An 18,359-nucleotide genomic window follows, 5' to 3' on the forward strand; every position below is an offset into this window, starting at 1 on the left:
ATGGTTGTTCACTTTCCTTCCTTTTTTCCCTTCTCTTCCTCTACTTCCATAAGGATAGCAGACAGCTGAGGCATTATGGGAAGAAGTAGGAGCTAGTAAAACAAAGGAAAAACCTGAGAAACAGAGTTTCTGTCTAATTGATAATCAATTAATTAGACTGGTTGATAATAAATTGATGGTTACTGGGTTCTCTCAGTAACCAAAGATAAAACCAGGGAGATTCCTAAATGCTTAAATACTTTTGGAAAAGGAGATGCCCCTGACAAATGAAAATCAACTCTGATTGGTGAACAATTAATGAAAGGAGTATACATATTAATGAGGAATTAGGCTAAAAGTCTTCAGTTACTTCTGCTGAGAATGTGACTTAATCAAGAAACTCAACCGCCTCTAGCAGTCTGGACAAAGGGATACCTGTATCCAAGCTACTCTGGTTGATTTGTTCCTTTATAAACTGGGTTCCTCTAGACTTTGATAGAGGGGTACAACGACAGGGACTTATTTCCTAAGGACAAGAATTCACCTGGATTCCATTCTGTTCTGAAGGCCTTTCCCCTTCCTATATACCCCTTCTCTCATTCAATGTCATTTATCAGCAATGTCCCTGAGAGAGGCTGATTTGCCTACATGGACTGGTTTCTGAATGAGGAAATAAAGGAGGAAAAAACCTTAATCCTAAATTAGTAATTGTTTATCAGTATCATAGAAAAATAATCACTTCTTTCCATAGGAAAAAGTGAGGTTTCTTTACTTTGTGACAGCAAATAGATCCCCAATTCTAGCAAACATATATGCAAATAAGCATGGGAAAGGGAAAGAAAGAATAAGGGATGGCTATTTGATTCACTTTCTCCCCCCAAACTGGTTCAGAATCATTTGGGTTTTCCTGCTGATCTAAAATTGTCTTGAGTGAAATGAGGGAGAACTGCTCTTATCAGCAGAATTTGGAGAGAATGGTGATCTTGAGAATCTGAGGATTCAGAAATACATGGGTGAGATACAGAGTGAAACAAGCTGGGCCTGAACTGTGACTTGAACTCTGAAGTAGGAGGTGGGAGCTGTGGGGAGTAGTAGAGTAGAACAAAATAAGGCTCCTTTGGGGATGATTCAGGGCAAACTTGATTCTCCTTTCTTCCTCTTCCTTCTCCTCCTCTTCTTTCTCCTCCTCCTCTTCCTTCTTCTCTTCCTCCTTTTCCTCTTCCTCCTCCTCCTTTTCCTCTTTCTCTTAAAATTTTAATTTTCTCCAGTTGCATGTAAAAACAATTTTTAACATTTTTAAAAATAAATTTTCTCCTTTTCTTTTTCTCCCTTCCTTCTCTCCTCCCCAACCCCAGACAGCAAGCAATTTGACATAGATTCTACCTGTGCAAACATGGAATACATTTTTTCATATTAGTCATTTTGTGGAAAAAGTCACATTAAAAATAAAGAAACAGAAAAATAATATGCTTCAGTTTCTATTCAGTCTCCATCAGTTTTTTCTCTGGAAGTGAATAGCATTTTTCCTCATGAGTCTTTTAAAATTGTCTTAGATCATTATATTGCTGAGAATAGCCAAATCATTCACAGTTGGTGATCATACAATTGTGCTATTACCGTGTACAATGTTCTCCTGGTCCTGCTCACTTCACTCTGTATTAGTTCATATAAGTCCAGATTTTTCTGAAATCATCCTGTTAGTCATTTTTTATGGCATGAGTATTCCATCATGATCATATACCACAATGTATTCAGCTATTCCCCAGCTAATGGACATTCTCTCAGTTTCCAGTTCTTTGCCACTACAAAAAGAGCTATAATAGTCCTTTCCCTTTAAAAACAATCTCTTTGCGATACAGACTTAATACGTATTATTGAGTCAAGAGTTATGCACAGATTCATAAAGGCTCTCTTTTCTATTTAGGCCAATGTTTATTTCTGTGCTTTTTTATACTTATTGTGGAAGTATCTGATGGGGGGGGGAGAGGGGTTCGATATGATCTTAGAAGCCATTTTCACTTATTACCTGTGACCTGTGATTACCTATAAGACACTAATAAGACTTCAGTTTCTTCATTTTTATTATATTACCCCTGTAATCCTTATTAGCTCTAAATTTGTGGTGTGAAAACATGAAAACATCCAATCAATTCACATAAATATATTTTTAAAAACATAGACATTGTGCATGAGACAGGTATAGCTTTGGAGGAAGCTTGGACTCAAGTTCTGCTTCTGACACATTGGGGGTACTTAACCTTCTGTGTGCTCTAGATGGCTAAGACTCCAATTCACAGAACAGTTGCTGTTTTGCCTTGTTAGAGAGAATTGCCTCATGTGGCATTTCCTACACCAATCACCCAGAATTAGAACGATAAAAAAAGTCAATCATTTGGGTTGTTAGTTTCCTCCAATGAAATAAATTTTTTTAAAAAGCAAACAGTCTAAACTTTGGACACATTTTATGAATGAATGGACCAGATGTTTGAGGGACAAGTTCATAACCAATGGTTAGTCTATATATCCCACTGATATCAAAGGAATTAAAGATTTTCCACATTTTAGTTTGATCCCCTCTGGCAGGTTTAAGGAATAACAAAAAGTTTTTCTTGCAGGAATCTGTGTCAACACATTTAGAGTTGATGATTTTTAATATTGCTTTCAGCTCATTGAGTCTAAGTAACAGGTTAGGAAAAGAGAGTCTTTGATTTAGCAGCTTTACTACTTGGTTTGCTTGATTTTCATCACGGAACAAACACTTTCTTCCTCAGTTGATCCATATGAATTCCCTTTTTACTCAGCTGTCAGGCTGCTGAAACCAAGGGGAAGGAAGATAAGAGGGTAGAGATAGATATCTCCCACTTGAGGCCTTGTGGGTCTCAAGCCAAAATAACACTTGAATATAAGTGTTCCTCTCCTTCCCCTCCACCTGAACACTGGAAAAGCTCACCTACTAGGAAAACTCCTTCTAGTTCTGCTAGATAAGTATTTGGGTTGCAACTATGGCTAGGTCCTTAAAGAGAATAAGGGCATGGCAAAAGGGATAGTTTGAGAGGACAGCAGGAAAAGATTGTAGAAGGAGGAAAGTGGAGTTCTCTCCCTTTTGGTTTGTAGTTGGGATGTTTTTTCCCTCACTATCTCCTTAAAATTTCAGGAGATCATTACAGACCCAGAATGGAGACTGATTTCTGGCTTTAGGTTGTCTCTTGAAGTTTGTTATAATTGCTCTTTCCATGGATTTGTGATAGACTTTTAAGGGAAAGTTTGATTGCCATTATAGAAGAAAGAAATTCTATGGTAAACTAAGCTAGAATCAAGATCACAGCATCACACAATTTGAGATTTGGGGAAATTTTAGCAGTCTAACCCCCAAGTAGAGTCCCCACTCCAACATGCCCATAGAATGATTATCTGGCCTCTGCTTGAAGACTTCCAAGGAGAAAGAAGTCATCTCTTCTGAGTTCATGTGGTACGTTATTACTGCTGAATAAATCTACCACAACAGCATAACACTAAGTTACATTTGCTTAAGCACCAGTTCAGGAGATAGGAAAAAACCCTAACAAAGATTAGGATTCTAATGAAGCTTTTTATAGACAAAATTATGTCAGAGAGACAAATACTTTTCGACACACAACAGTCTAGTATATTCTCTTAGGTCACAAAAATCGAACAAAATTGGTGAAACAGAATCATAATTTTACCTAATAAAGCACCTTCTAATTCACCTTCTAATAAAACAAGCCTGATTAAACAGACTCTATAGGTATACTAAATCAGGTAATATTTAATACATTTAGAAGGTTCACAGAGGACTGATTGAGAAGAGATTTACATGTCACCAAAAAACGCTTTAGAGTCAGGGAAATCTTTCCATAACTCTTGGTAGGTAGGGAAATCCTTCTACAAACACTAAATCACTTTAGGAAGTTTAAATTCCCCTTTGACTTCTTATCTGAGGAATATTGAAAATTTTTTTCTCAATTCTATAAGTAAGGTTTTAGTCAAGTGAGGTTAATATTAACAGGAAAATGGCTGATAAAATATAGTAAAAGGAAAAATGAAAGATTACTACCACATTCTTAAGGCATGTCCACTTTTGGACAGCTCTAATTGAGAGGAAATTTTTGCTGCCGTCAAATTCTCCTCTTTGCAATTTTGATCCATTGCATCAGATTATTCCTTTTGGGTGGTAGAAAAAAAATCAAATCTTTTGTCCACATTAAAAGTTCTAGCATCATAGAATGTCAGAATTGGAAGGGACCTTTGAATCATCTCTAGTCCAAATTCCCCATTTTATGATAAGGAAACTGAGGTAAAGCAACTTGATTGCTAAGAAACTAAATAGCAAAATGGACATTCAAACTCTAGTCTTCTGACTTCAAATGATGGTAGTTGGTATTTGGGTAGCAACTTACGGTGAACAAAGCACTTTATATAGAATGTCTTAATGCTTTGTTACACTGTACAAAAGAATTATGATGATTTAAAAATGAAACTTGATTGGGGCAAGATAGGAGAAAATAAATGCATGTAAAAATCAATAAAGTATACACACACATACCAAAGAAGGACAATCTTGACCCTGCAGGGCCACCTGTACCTAGAACTGAACCTAGAGACACAGTAGCCCTCTCTCTGGGGACCTGAACTGTCAGTGGGAGTGGGGGTTGGGAATGTAGCTCCAGACTCTGTAATACATTAATATAATGATAGAAACCCTAGAGTTGGAAAGGGCCTAGCCAATCCTTGTTTGGCATCTGCTGGGCTTGCAGTTTGAGACGTGATCACTTTTCTCTTGGGATCTGAAATATGAGTTGGTCAGTGAGTCATGTGCAGAAAGAAGAGCCTTTCTCACCTCCTGAAAGACAACGGATTAGAATTAACCTTATTAAACTCAGATAGGGCAAGCTTTCAACAAACCCAAGAAGAGTGTTTCCTTTCTGTTTATCCAGCTGTCTCCTGTCATCTTAATTCTCCTTTCTCAAAGGACAGATCCAGCTTGAAGTGACTGGGGGGAAGTTTAAGGCTTTTTACTAGTGGAAAGAGATGCCCAAGAATTTACTCAATTAGTCCAAGATGGGTTTGGAAGGAATATTGGGCTTTGGGGACAGTCTGGTAATGGAGGGGATGAGAACTCCAGTCTTTAATCATGATTATCCATTGTTTATCATCTCCTTACCCCCATGCTAATGTAAGGGTCAAAAAGTTCTCTTATTAAAGGCTTATTGGCTTATAGGAGTGAAGGCCAGCATTCAGATTGGTAGAGATGCTCTAAAAAGACTTTTTGTCCACTCCTAAGAAAACCAATATTTGCTTTGGAAACCATATTATTAGAATGTGCATTATAAGCCACTTTAGAGGTCTTTTGACTCAATGTATATTTGAAGAATGAATCTCTTCTTAAAATATTCCACTCAATGATCATCCAGATTCTATCCAGATAGGCCCTTCAAGTAACTGAAAACTCATTACCTCATAAGCTGATTCCAGTTTTGACCTTTTAATTGTTTAGGAAATTTCCACTTTTATTTAAACAAAATTTACTTCCCTTTACCATCCATTGGTACTAGCTCTACTTCAAGGTCAGTGTTAAATGAATCTAATCTTATTTCCACATGAAAAAATAATATTCAAATATTTGAAAAAATATATGCAATTTTTCTTTTGCTGAATAGAAGTCTCAATTTCTTTTAACTGAATCTTATATGAACTGACTTTGAATCTTCTCATCCTTCTCCTCTGGAAGTTCTTGGCTTATTTATGTATTCTTAAAATTTGATACTCAGGTCTGAGCATGGTGTCCCTGGTATGGTCTGACTAGAGTAGAATATAATGGGACTATGACTTCCCTTTTTTGTGTTTTGGGATACTATATCACACTTTTGATTCATATTGTGATTTTAACTCATTAAAATGTGTCCAAATGTTTTATATATGTATGTAGGGGTAGTTAGAGTATATAAATAAATATTTAGCAACCAGCTCGCCCCCAAATTTTATGTATCTATTGTAATATATATATATATATGTATATATATATATATACATATATACAGACAAGACAAATTTAATCTGCTTTTTAAAATTTTTCTACACTTTTTTTTAAGTATAAGCAATCAACAAAGCGATAAATTAAGCCTGATTCATAGTATTTGCTAATTTCTGAAATGTAGATACTCACATTGAAAAATTAATAATGGCTTTTTCCTGAGTTCAAGTTGTCTCCAATATTTCTCACCATGTATTGTTATTTGGCCATGTCCTCACTCATGCGGTATTTGTGCAGCTGATTTTTTTTTTTTAACACTGTGGTACAAGACTGTCAAATTTATCTCTATTAAATTTCATTTTATTGGGGTAGCTAGATGATGCAGTGGATAGAACACTGGTCCTGAAGTTAGGAGGACCTCAGTTCAAATCCAGTCTCAGACACTTAATACTTCCCACCTGTGTGACCCTGAGCAAGCCACAACCCCAATTGCCTCAGCAAAATAATAATAATAATAATAATCTTCTTAAATACAGATTGATGTTAAATTTAAAGTTTGCATTGATTTTCTTATAGAAAATGAACTTGAAGGGAACATGTATTATATGACAGTAGAGAGAGTGCTGGTCAAAAGATTTGATTTCTAATCTTGCCTCCAATATTTAGGAGTTGTATCTTTTAATCTTTCAAAGCCTCAGTTTCTTCATTGATAAAGTGGGTATGTTAATACCTCACAGAATTGATGAGATCAGATGAAAAAAATGTTGAAAGCTTTGCAACCTTTAGAGTGTTCTATAATTGCTAGACTTTGCAATAGAAATGTATCAGTTGAGAACAGATCAAAGAAATATTAGTCTTTGAAGTTGGATTTTAAAGATTATTTAAACTAAGGTTTCTTAAACGTTTTCCACTTGCTACCTCTTTTCTCCCAAGAAATTTTTATGTGACCGTGGGTATATAGGTATATAAAATGGGTATACAAATCAAATATTTACTGATAATGAATCATAAGTTTGCAATCCCTATATTCAGTTATGAGCTTCCATATGGGATTGTGACCCAAGTTTAAGAAATTGGGATCTAAAACAGTCTCTGTTACAATAATATTAACTACCTCCTTCTGATTAGTGAAGGAAATGAGTCTAACTCTATCTCCAGTGTTCTTTTCTCCTATGAAAGATTTTTCATCGTTTTCCCACTGGAGTTCATGCTTCCATTGGGGTGAATAATTGTTACCTTTCAGATCTATAAATATCAAAGAGATTGCGAAGTTACTATTCTCTGGATATCAAGTGTTTGGAGATCCTTGGATGAATGTTTCTCCATAAAAACAAAGATTATTGAGTCAGTGTAGACTAGGTGACTGACAAAACTTCCCGGGCATGTTATATTATGGGTATGTTGGAAAGTGGGTTAATTCTTTTGAACCCTGAGTTCATCTTTTAAAAAAGGTTAACCCTGTAGTAAGAAAGAATGAAACAGAGGGAGCCAATGAACACTTTACTCAGCTGCCTTCTATAGTCCATAGAATCTTCACTTATTTTATCTTTGAAATGAAAATGCTTGCCTTCTCAGTGGGTGGAGAAAGGGCGGGAGGGAGAGAGGATTTGAAACTCAAATTTAAAAAAAAATGTTAAAATAAATAAACAAAAAAAAGAAAGAAATGGGCAAGCTATTGTTTCTCAGGATCACAGAGCTATTTTATGAGAACTGAATCATATCTTCCAGGTCTTCTTTGGAAGGCATGAAATGTTTTTTAGTCACTTCAGATCTGGAAGTGTCTTTTAGATTGGCCAAGTATAGAAGAAACCACAGTTTCCATTCATGAAGTGCTAACACTTTATGAAAAACAGAGAGGCAACCTCTCCCCAAAAACACACACAAACACACACACACACACACACACACACACACAGGAAAGAAACTCAATTTCCTTCACCCTCAGGTTCTTCATCTGCTAAATCAGATCAGGAAAAAGCTGCTGGACTGGATGATCTCCAAAGTCTCTTCCATTTCTAGAAAAGAATTCAGTGAGTAAAAGTTCCCATGGGATAGAATGGGTCATAGGTCTTCTAGTTTTCTCCATAGCATGTCTAATCTTCCTCAACCCCCTCCTCTATTTCTCCATGTTCCTTCCTCTGTCCATGAAAACTTCTGAGATAATATCATTTCTGCTTTTGCCCAATCCTTTTCTTTGAATCCTTCCTTGGAGGTCTGGCTATCCTCTCCTTTGTCTTTCTGCTTTCTTAGTCACAGTGGGTCAAGGAGGATGGAGACAAAGTGAAAAAGGTATAAACGGATGAATTTCGTGATTTTGGCCTAGGTTACCCAGGTAGGAAATTGCAGAGCCAACATTCAGGTTGAGATCCTTTAATTCCAAATCTGGTACTTTTCACCACAACAACATGGATATCAATGGACTTAGAACTTCTTTCTGAAGACCAGTCTAGTTATATGTGGGGATGACTTATGACCAAAAGGTTAGCCACCAATAAATAGTTTGATTTTTTAAAATTGTTATTTGTTATTTGTTTTTGATCATGAGGCTCCTTTTTGTGAAAATTACGAGTTAGTTACAAAAACTGTTGAGGAGGTTGTTGACTAGGTGGTCACTAGGTGGCAGCATCATATAATATTAAAGGGGTTCCCTATAGGAGAACTAAGTGCCTTAGGACAACACCCCGAGACTAAAAATATATAAAAAATTAGGGGAGGAGGTGTTGTTGGTGAAGAAGATTTTGTTCTTAAAATAAGACGGCTGTCCAGTGAAGCAAGTATCACCATTGGCAAGTGCATCACATTGCTGGAAAAGGACATTCACTGCCCACAGGCCTCTGGCTACCGCAGATCCAATGATAAAAATACACAATTAAATGAAACCACGCAGCAGGAAACACTTCACTGGAGAATGAAAGCCATCTGAGCCCAGGCTTTCTGGGAGGGATTCTGGCATTGCTGATTTTCTGTAATGACATAGGAGGAGAAAGCCAGGGACAAGTGTCACCCAGATACAGTCTCCTCCAGCTTCAGGCCCTTCCCTGGACCTCTATGCCAGGGGGATGAGCTGGTGGCTGAATTTAACGGTGTGTTCTGTCCAAATTGCCCTCTCTCCTTCCTCTTGGTTGGTTGGTTGATTTGAATACACCCTGCGAGCTGAGCACACTGCTGTGGACGAATGAATGAAAAAGCTTACTATGGGGCTAGGTGACATAATCCCCAATCTCCATGAACATATAGATTCTAATAGCAAAAGATGACATTAAACAGGGGAGTTTGGGTCTGGGAAGTCACAGGGATAGTGGGTTGATCCATAAGCAGTGCCTTGACATTCCCTTTTTCGAAACAATCACAATATTGATTTAATTAATTGAGTGAAAGCCATCTATTGATGGCTAGATGACCAGGATGGGTGAAGGGATGGGATAGGATATCTGGTCTGGTCTGGAACTGACTAGATTGGAGGAGGGAAACTAGGTAAATTTGTATTCAGTTGCTAAATGGCTCATTCCTGAGGGTAGGATTTTCAAAACTAAGTAGATTGGGGGGAATTGAGGGAAGATTGTGGAATAATGAAGGAAACTACTTGGCTTTTCCAAATTCCTCCACAAATAATTTTAAAATTGCCCCAAAGTAAATTTTAGAGAAGTGGAAATGATTAAAAGTTAGGTTATAGCAACTTGGGAGGACTAAGAAAGATCTGATCTCGTAGGGTGGTGGAATGGCCTGGTTGATGTGCAGATATCTCTGGGCAAATAAGGGGGAAGCCAACAAACATCAAGCCTTTGGGGGGCAGCTGTATTCCTGGCAGGCTTAGCTTCAGGAACTTGTGTCCCAAGAACTGCATGGGGAGGAGGGGTTCAGATACTGATTGGGAGAATATTGCTATTCTTCCCCTACTAGTGCTGGACTCTGGACCCAGGTGCACTGATCAGGTGGGATTTATGGTGGTAAGGGTGGGTGAATGTGGTAGCAGAGGGATCCGAGCTAGTTTTGGTCACCTGCCATAGTCTCTGGTTCCAGGACAGGTTGCCTGTAGCCATCTGAGGGGTGGCAGGGAGCAAGAGAGTTTGTGGTGGAAGCAGTGCTGGGGACCAAGGTTGGGGATCTGGGGTGGAAAGGAATCCTGAGATCACTTATAGACCAAGGTGTAAGCAGAGAAGCAGTGCCTACATCTAACCCTGGATTATAGAACATCAGAAGAATAGAAAGTCAAAGAGCCCCAAAAAGAGCTCACAAAAGAACAGCACCAAAAATATGAAGTCTGAGACATTATTCCCTATGCCCCAGGAGCATAGCCTCACTCTGACTGCAATGTTTGTAACTAAGAAATATGCCACTAAAAATTAGTGAAAAACAAAAAGAACAACCTATATAGATTGCTACTATGGTGATAGAGAAGATCTAACACTTCAAAGAAAAATGTAAAATGGTCATAAGTCCCAAAAGCTTAATTTTTTTTTTAGAAGTCAAATAAGAGAAATTGAGGAATTGGAAAAGAAATAAGAGTAATGCAAGAAAAGCAAGAAAAATATGAAAAGAAAGTCAATCAATTGCAAAAGAGCTAAAAATTTGCCAAATAAAATTTGAATTTATTCTGATTAAAAATCAGAATTGGGGGCAGCTAGATGGTGCAGTGGATAATGTGGTGGCCCTGAAGTAAGGAGGATCTGAGTTCAAATCTGATCTTGGTCAGTTAATACTTCCTTGCTGTGTGATCCTGGACAAGTCACTTAACCCCAATTGCAGAAGAAGAAGAAGAAGAAGAAGAAGAAGAAGAAGAAGAAGAAGAAGAAGAAGAAGAAGAAGAAGAAGAAGAAGAAGAAGAAGAAGAAGAAGAAGAAGAAGAAGAAGAAGAAGAAGAAGAAGAAGAAGAAGAAGAGGAGGAAGAAGAAGAAGAAGAAGAAGAAGGAGAAGAAGAAGAAGAAGAAAGAAGAAGAAGAAAGAGGAGGAGGAGGAGGAGGAGGAAGAGGAGGAGGAGGAATATAATTTACAGTTTGAAGGATATAAAAATCTTCTTAACTTATGGAGAAATAGAAAGTCAGGGGAATACAATGAGGGAGAGAGAGAGAAAGAGAGAGGGGGAGAAAGAGAGAGAGAGAGAAGTAAAGAAAAATAGGATGGAGAGAATATACAACTAAGAATTATGACTTTGTGAATGGGAGGAATTCACTCATAAAACAAATATATAGCAAAATGGATCAAAACCCAGAATTTGATGATATGTTTATATAAAACATTTAAAAATGACTCACATAGACTACAAATAAAAGGCTGGAGTAGAATTTATTATGCTTTAGCTGACATCAAAAAAAAGCAGAGGCAACAATCATGATCTCAGACAAAGTTAAAGTTAAAATAGACTTAATTAGAAGAGAAAAGCAGGGAAACTACATTATGATGAAAGGAACAAGGAAAATGAAATAACATCATACTAAACATATATGCATTAAATGCTATAGCATTTTTTTTAGCTATGGTATATTTTTAAAGGAAAAGACAAATCAATTACAAGTGTAATATAATAATGTGCTATTTCATCCTTCCCCTCTCAGACCTAGATAAAAAAATAAGAAAGAAGTCAAGGAGATGATTGGAATCTTAGGTAAGCTAGTTATGATAGACATCTGGAAAAAAACTCAATGGGAATAGAAAGGAATATATCTTTTTTCTCAGTGATACATGGAACCTTTATAAAAACTGACCATGTTTTAGGCCATAAAAACCAGTTTAATGCAGAAAAACAGAAATATTAAAGGCATCCTTTTTGGATCATAATGCAATAAAATCATATTTAATAAAAGACTGTGGAAACACAGACCAGAAATTAATTGGAGACTAAATAATAACAACAACAACCACAAAACCTAAGTGGATTAGCTTTTCCAGGGGCTGGGAAAGGACTTTGTTCTTTCTGTTGTCAGCTTCTTGAGCATTTCAGGCTTTTCAGGTTGGTAGAGCAGAATTCTTGGCAGCAGATACTGCGGCATTCCATTAATAAAGTTATTTGTCTACATCTGAATTTTTAAAAAACCATAGAAATGAAAGGTTAGTTACTAGCCCATATCTCTGTAGTGGTATTATCTGTCTCAGTGAAATTCTACTCACAAGTTTTATGGTTTGGTGTATTCACAGTAACTTGCTAACTTAGCAAAAAGTCCCAAAGAAGGGGTTTCCTGTGAGTAGCAGGAAGTCCTTTCCTCCACTAATAGGATTGAGATACTGACACTTAGATACCATTGACACTGATCTTGGTGGGGTAGGCTTTTTTCCACACCTAAAGATTGCATCCCCCGAAGTAAGGGAGTGAGAAAAGGCTTCAACAAAAGCTTTAAAGATGGTCCTAGCTTTGCAGAGTTGAGACCTGCTTGGATACTTGGTGTTTGTTGATCATTAGCTGGCAGGGCTCTGGCTGACAGTATGGTCTCAGGGCCTTTACCTTTTTTTTTTTTTTTTTTTCACTCTAACAATTTGACTCACAGTATGAATGTCACTTAGAACTTAAAATTTTCAGATAGGTCAGCAAAGGACTCAGTCCTCTTATCTGAAGGGGAAGCAAAGGGGAGAATTTTTTTTTTTTTTTGGCCAGAAAGAATGATTACTTGCAGATTGTTTTGGATAATTTACTATAAATTCATAACCTGCAACCATATCATTCTCCTCTCTCTACCCTTCATGCTACTTCTGTAATACTTACATATACAGAGAAAAGTAGTCTGTAATATGCAAGGTACATAAATTTATCATTATAAATAACCCAGGATCCTGACTGGGTGTTCCACAGAGCAAAATTTCTAATGACCAGAAATGAATTCATGAAACAACCTCTGTCTGGTGGGAAACTTGCCAACACATCTGGGGGATGCAGGATTGTTGGAACTATGCCTTGTTTAACCTTCATCTGCCCTCTCTAAGTCCCTTTACCCCCATTTTTTGTCTAATAGCCCAGATCCCTAACCGCAGTGCTACTGAGCTAGGCCTTTTGGGCCTCATCTTCTGGGAGGTAGGGAAAAAAATGAACATTCTCCCAGCATCTTTTTTGAGTCCAAACCTTCATGCTCTTCCAGTATCTCTTCCCAAGGCCAGGGTGTGGCAGGATTCTTCAAGATAAATGTCTTCTTCTGAAAACTCTCTGATTTCCAAACTCCTTAGCCACACTACTCATCCCTAACTATGGCCAAACCACATTTCAGCTCTCTTTGATTGATTAAGTCTCATCAAAGAAAGGAAGTTGTCTGGATTGCAAGCTGCAACTATAGGATGGATATGGAACAATTTTCCTTTGTGAACTTTGTATGCCCCAATAGGCCATAGACCTTTTCTTTCTTGGGTTCCTTTCGTTAGACTATGCCAGTGCTTCTAAAGAAATCCTAGAGCATTTGTTCATCCCATAATCATTTAATAATTCCTTACTCTGTGCCTCGATTAGGAGTTAAATATACAAAGATCAAGATAGAATAGTCCCTGCTCTCCAGAAATTCACATTCTATAGGACCAACTAATTACTAATTTAATCAATATCTTCCCCCATCCCAATGCCTATTATATATGAGAAACAGCATAGTGTAGTTTCTGAAGAGCTGGCATTGGAGTAAGACAGATATAAACTTTCTGGCCATGAGTTAACCACCTAGATTCTCATTGTGCAATATATTCCCTATATGTCTCTGTTAGAGACAGATTTAACATTGGTAGAGGCAACTTGCAGGTAGTGAGTTATCCATATCAATAAAATCATACAAGTCCAGAGTTTTTTAATGTATATGTCTGGCCATGCCATCTCCTCTACCCACCCATATTTTCAAGTTCCCTATCACTTTCAGGATCAAATGAAGAATACTTTATTTAACCCTCAAAACCCTTCACAGTCACTCTATCCATGTTGCTCACCTTTCCAGTTTTCTTACATTTTCCTCCACTCTTTAATACAGTTATGCTGGTCTCCTTGCTTTACCAAGAACAAATTATTCCACGTTTTGGCTCTGGGTATTTTCTCTAGTTGTCCCCAATGTTTGCAATGTTCTCCCTCTTCATCTTCTGGTTCCCCTGGCATTTTTCAAGTATTAACTAAAATCCTCTCACCTATGAGAAATCATGCCCAACTCCTCATAAGCCTACTTCCTTTCCCTATTATAATAAGAATAACATATTCTTATTATATATATAAATAAATATTATTTATTACCTATTTTTAATTTATTCTATAGCTTGTTTATATATATTTATTTTCTTGTTTCCTCATTGGATGTAAACTCCTTGAGGCCATAGCAGGAGATTAATAAATACTTAACTGACTGACTGACCCTCACATGCAAAACACTATACCATGTACTTGAGTGGTAAAAGGAGGTAGGGAGACAAGTAAGTTTAAAATATACAACCTGTTTTCAAGAAGGTTACAGTTGGATCAAGGAGATAATAAATATATAAATGTCAGACCAATAAAAGGCAGCATCTGATTAGAGTCAAGCAAGTGGCACAATAGGTACTTTGGGAGTTTGGAAAAAGGAGAGTTTACTGTATGATGAAACAATCAGAGAATGCTTTGCAGAAAAAGTAGCATTTAAGCTGAATCCTTAATACAGTCTAGGATCATTAATATGTGTAAAAGGCACTTAATCTATGGGAGATTACTTGAACAATGGTTGATCAGTGGGAATTTGAATGCCATGGCTTTGGCCAATAGACCAACTTGACTGAAGTAGAGGTATAAGGAAAATGAGGCTATACAAAGAGTTAGTAGCTTTGAATATCAAATTAAAGGGTTAAGATTTTCTCCTATGGGTTCAAATCTGGTCTCAGACACTTAACACTTCCTAGCCGTGTGACCCTGGGCAAGTCACTTAACTCCAATTGCCTCAGAAAAAAAAAAAAAATTCTCCTATGGGTAATAAGGAGCAACTGAAGGTTTTTGAAAAAAAAAAAAAGGTTGTATTTTTAAATTTAAAAAAGAATTAAACTTTTATCTTTCCCAATTATATGTAAAAACAATTTTAAGCATTTATTCTTTTAAAGATTGAGTTCCAAATTCTCTATCCCTTCTCCTCCTTGAGAAAGATTATATGTGCAGTCATATAAAATATATTTTCATATTAGCAATGTTGTGAAAGAAAACATGGCCCCCCAAGTCACCCTAAATAATAAAGTTTTTTTTAAAAGTATTTTTGATATAAATTCAGATTTTTATCAGTTCTTTCTGTATAGGTGGATAGCATTTAATTTTTAATTTTAAGTATTTTGGAATTGCCTTGAATCATTGTATTGCTGAGAATAGCTAAGTCATTCACAATTGATCATCAAACAATATGGCTTCTCTTGGGAGAAAATAGTGTTCAGAGTTGGCAAGGTCTTCAGAGATATCTGGCCTCCTCCTTTTATGATTAGGAAACTGAAGGTCAAAGAGATTCAGCAACATGCATAAGATCACACAAATAGTAAATAGCACAATAGGGATTTAAACCTAAGACCTCAGATCTATCACACCATCCACTGTTCTTTATAGTAAGTTCAGTTTTAGACATATTGAATCTGGGGTGCTATCTGAATAGTCAGGCACAGTAATTTCCAGCAAACAGCTGAGAATGTAGGACTAATGACTAAGATCAGTCATAGTTGTAAGTAATTGTAGTATTTATATCCCAAGTCTGGTACCTTGCATGTAATAAGTAGTTAATAAAGGCTTTTTTATTCATTCATTCATTCTTAGGGTTTTCAGAAACAAAAGAGTACATATATGAACATAGTAAAGATGTTTTTAATACTTGTTATTTATGTTGATAAATAAGATGTATAATACAAGTTTTCACAAATCAATCAATAAAATGATTGGATCATGGTATTATGCCTTAGTGCTAGAAAGAACTTTAGTTCCATCCCCTAGTTTCACAGATGGCACTGAGGGCAATGATTTCTTAACGATGACCTAAAAATGGTTAACATTTTAAAATCTAGCTTAGGTTTTCAACTAAGTAATAGAGTCCATTAATAACTCTATATTTTGCTAAGTCTTTAACACTTCAACACTAACTCAAAGTCTGAGGTTAAAAGTAGGAGATATTTTAGGAAAGACTGAGTTGATAGGTTAAAGAGAATCCAAAAGAAAGCACTTAGGATGATGAGAGACTGGAAAATATGTCATTGGAGGATGGATTGAAGCAAGTGGGGGAGGGGCTGGAATTAGTCTATAGAGGAGAGTGAATGAAAAAGCATTTATTAACTGCTTGCATATCACAAGGCAAAGCATTGTGCTAAGGGTGAAGGATACAAATGAAAAATCAAGATAACTCCTGCTCTCTAGGAACTCATTTTAATAGGGAGAGAGAGCAGGAAATTTTAGCTACAAGTCAGATGGAAAGGCCTAGTAGTCCTAAGGATATGTTGTCAAAATAGATGGTAAGGGTTCTTCTTCTTTCTTTTTCTCCTTCTTCTCCTCTTCTTCTTTTTCTTCTTCTTCTTCTTCTTTCTTCTTCTACTTCTTCTTTTTCTTCTTCTTCTTTTTTTTTCTTCTTCTTCTTTCTTCTTCTCCTTCTTCTTTCTTCTTCTTTTTTCTTCTTCTTTTTTCTTCTTCTTCTTCTTCTTCTTTCTTCTTCTTCTTCTTCTTCTTCTTTCTTCTTCTTCTTCTTCTTCTTCTTCTTCTTCTTCTTCTTCTTCTTCTTCTTCTTCTTCTTCTTCTTCTTCTTCTTCTTCTTCTTCTTCTTCTTCTTCTTCTTCTTCTTCTTCTTCTTCTTCTTTCCACCTCCTTCTCCTCCTCTTCCTCCTTATCTTTTGCCTCTTCTTTTTCCTCTTCCTCCTCTTTCTCTTCCTCTTCTTCCTCCTCCTTCTCTATTGCTGTTCCTCCTCTTCCTCCTCCTCCTCTTCTTTCTTTTAAAAATAATTGTTATTGATACATATTGCTCTTATATTATCTAAAATTTCCCCCATGTAGCTTTTCTTCCCACTTCCCAGGGAGCCATAACATATAACAAAGAATTGTTTAAAAAAAAAAAGAAAGAAAGAGGGGGAAAGTAAATAAAACCAATTAATACCTTGAAAAAAATCTGACAATATATACAATGTGCCATACCATCATCTCTGTAAAAGAGTGGGAATCTTCTCATACATCTTCTTTGGGATCTAACTTGTTCTTTGTAATTTTACAATATTTATTTTTGATTGTTTTGTGATGGTTCATTCCATTTATAATGATTTGCTTATTGTAGTATGCTATTTCCTTTGCTCTTTTTATTTTACTTTGTATTAGTTCATGTATAAATATATATATTTTTCCAGAACAGAAATTTTCTATTACATATATTTATGATCATTTGTTTAGGTATTCCCAGTCAATGGTCATTCACTTAGTTTCCAGTTCTTTGCTAGTACAATGTCATTACCATTAATAAAACCATAATGGTTTCTGATATTAAACTATTAGAAAGTGCCAAGGATTTTGATAACAAGAATGTTTTTTTTTCTTCCCTCAAGCCTTTAGTAGATGTGGCTGCTGTAGAAGCAAGACTTAGTGCTTGCAGGGAATGTTGTTAGGTCACATTCTCCATAAGGAGCACTTCCTTGGCTCATGGCTGTGAAGACCAGGTTAGAAGAAAGGATTCTCATCTAAAGATTGCTAGTGTTCCTAGGGTCCTTGGGCTTACTTGCCCATCTTACATAGAAGACATGATAGTTCTCTGACACCATGATCCAGCATCCTGGAGGATGCCTTCTCTCTAAGGTCTTTTCCTTTGATTGGTCAGTTTCTCCTGGTACTTCCATTTGTTCAGAGATCAGCCATGTTCACTTCTTCATTCCTTTCTGGTCTCCTATTAACTCTTGGGACTTCTTTCTTTACCATGCTCTACCTTTTAAAATGTCTTTTTAGATAGGAATATTCACAATGAAATATAAGGTTCATGAGGGTAAATCTTTCATACTCCTTCTTTTTGTATTCCTAGTGGTTATCACAGTGTTTAATACAAAGTAATTGTTTAATAAATGCTTATTGAAGATTCAGGGTTTTTTTTTCCAATTTTTAGAAAATCTGTCAAGTGCCAGATGGATTCTGTGCATTCTACTTAGCCTCAGGGGGCAGCTAGGAATAATTGATGGAAGTTGTTGAGAGAGGAGCACATTTTAATTTTCATTTAAGAGAAAAAACTTTCTCACACTAGAGTTATCCAAAATTGAAATGAATCATCTTTAGATAAGTTAGATAGATCATCCCTCAATAGTGGTCTTACAGTAAACACTAGAAAATACTTGCTAGCAAAATGGTAGAGGGGATTCTGTCAGGTATTATCTGGTCTGTGACATTCTTTCCAATTAAAAATAATTCTTTTGATTCTGTGATTCTCTTTCTTCAAGGCCCAGAGTCACGTTAAGTAATAGTACTAGGCTTAGTTAAGATTAAATCAGA

Source organism: Sminthopsis crassicaudata, chromosome 4 (genome assembly GCF_048593235.1).
Source record: "Sminthopsis crassicaudata isolate SCR6 chromosome 4, ASM4859323v1, whole genome shotgun sequence".
NCBI lineage: Eukaryota > Metazoa > Chordata > Mammalia > Dasyuromorphia > Dasyuridae > Sminthopsis > Sminthopsis crassicaudata.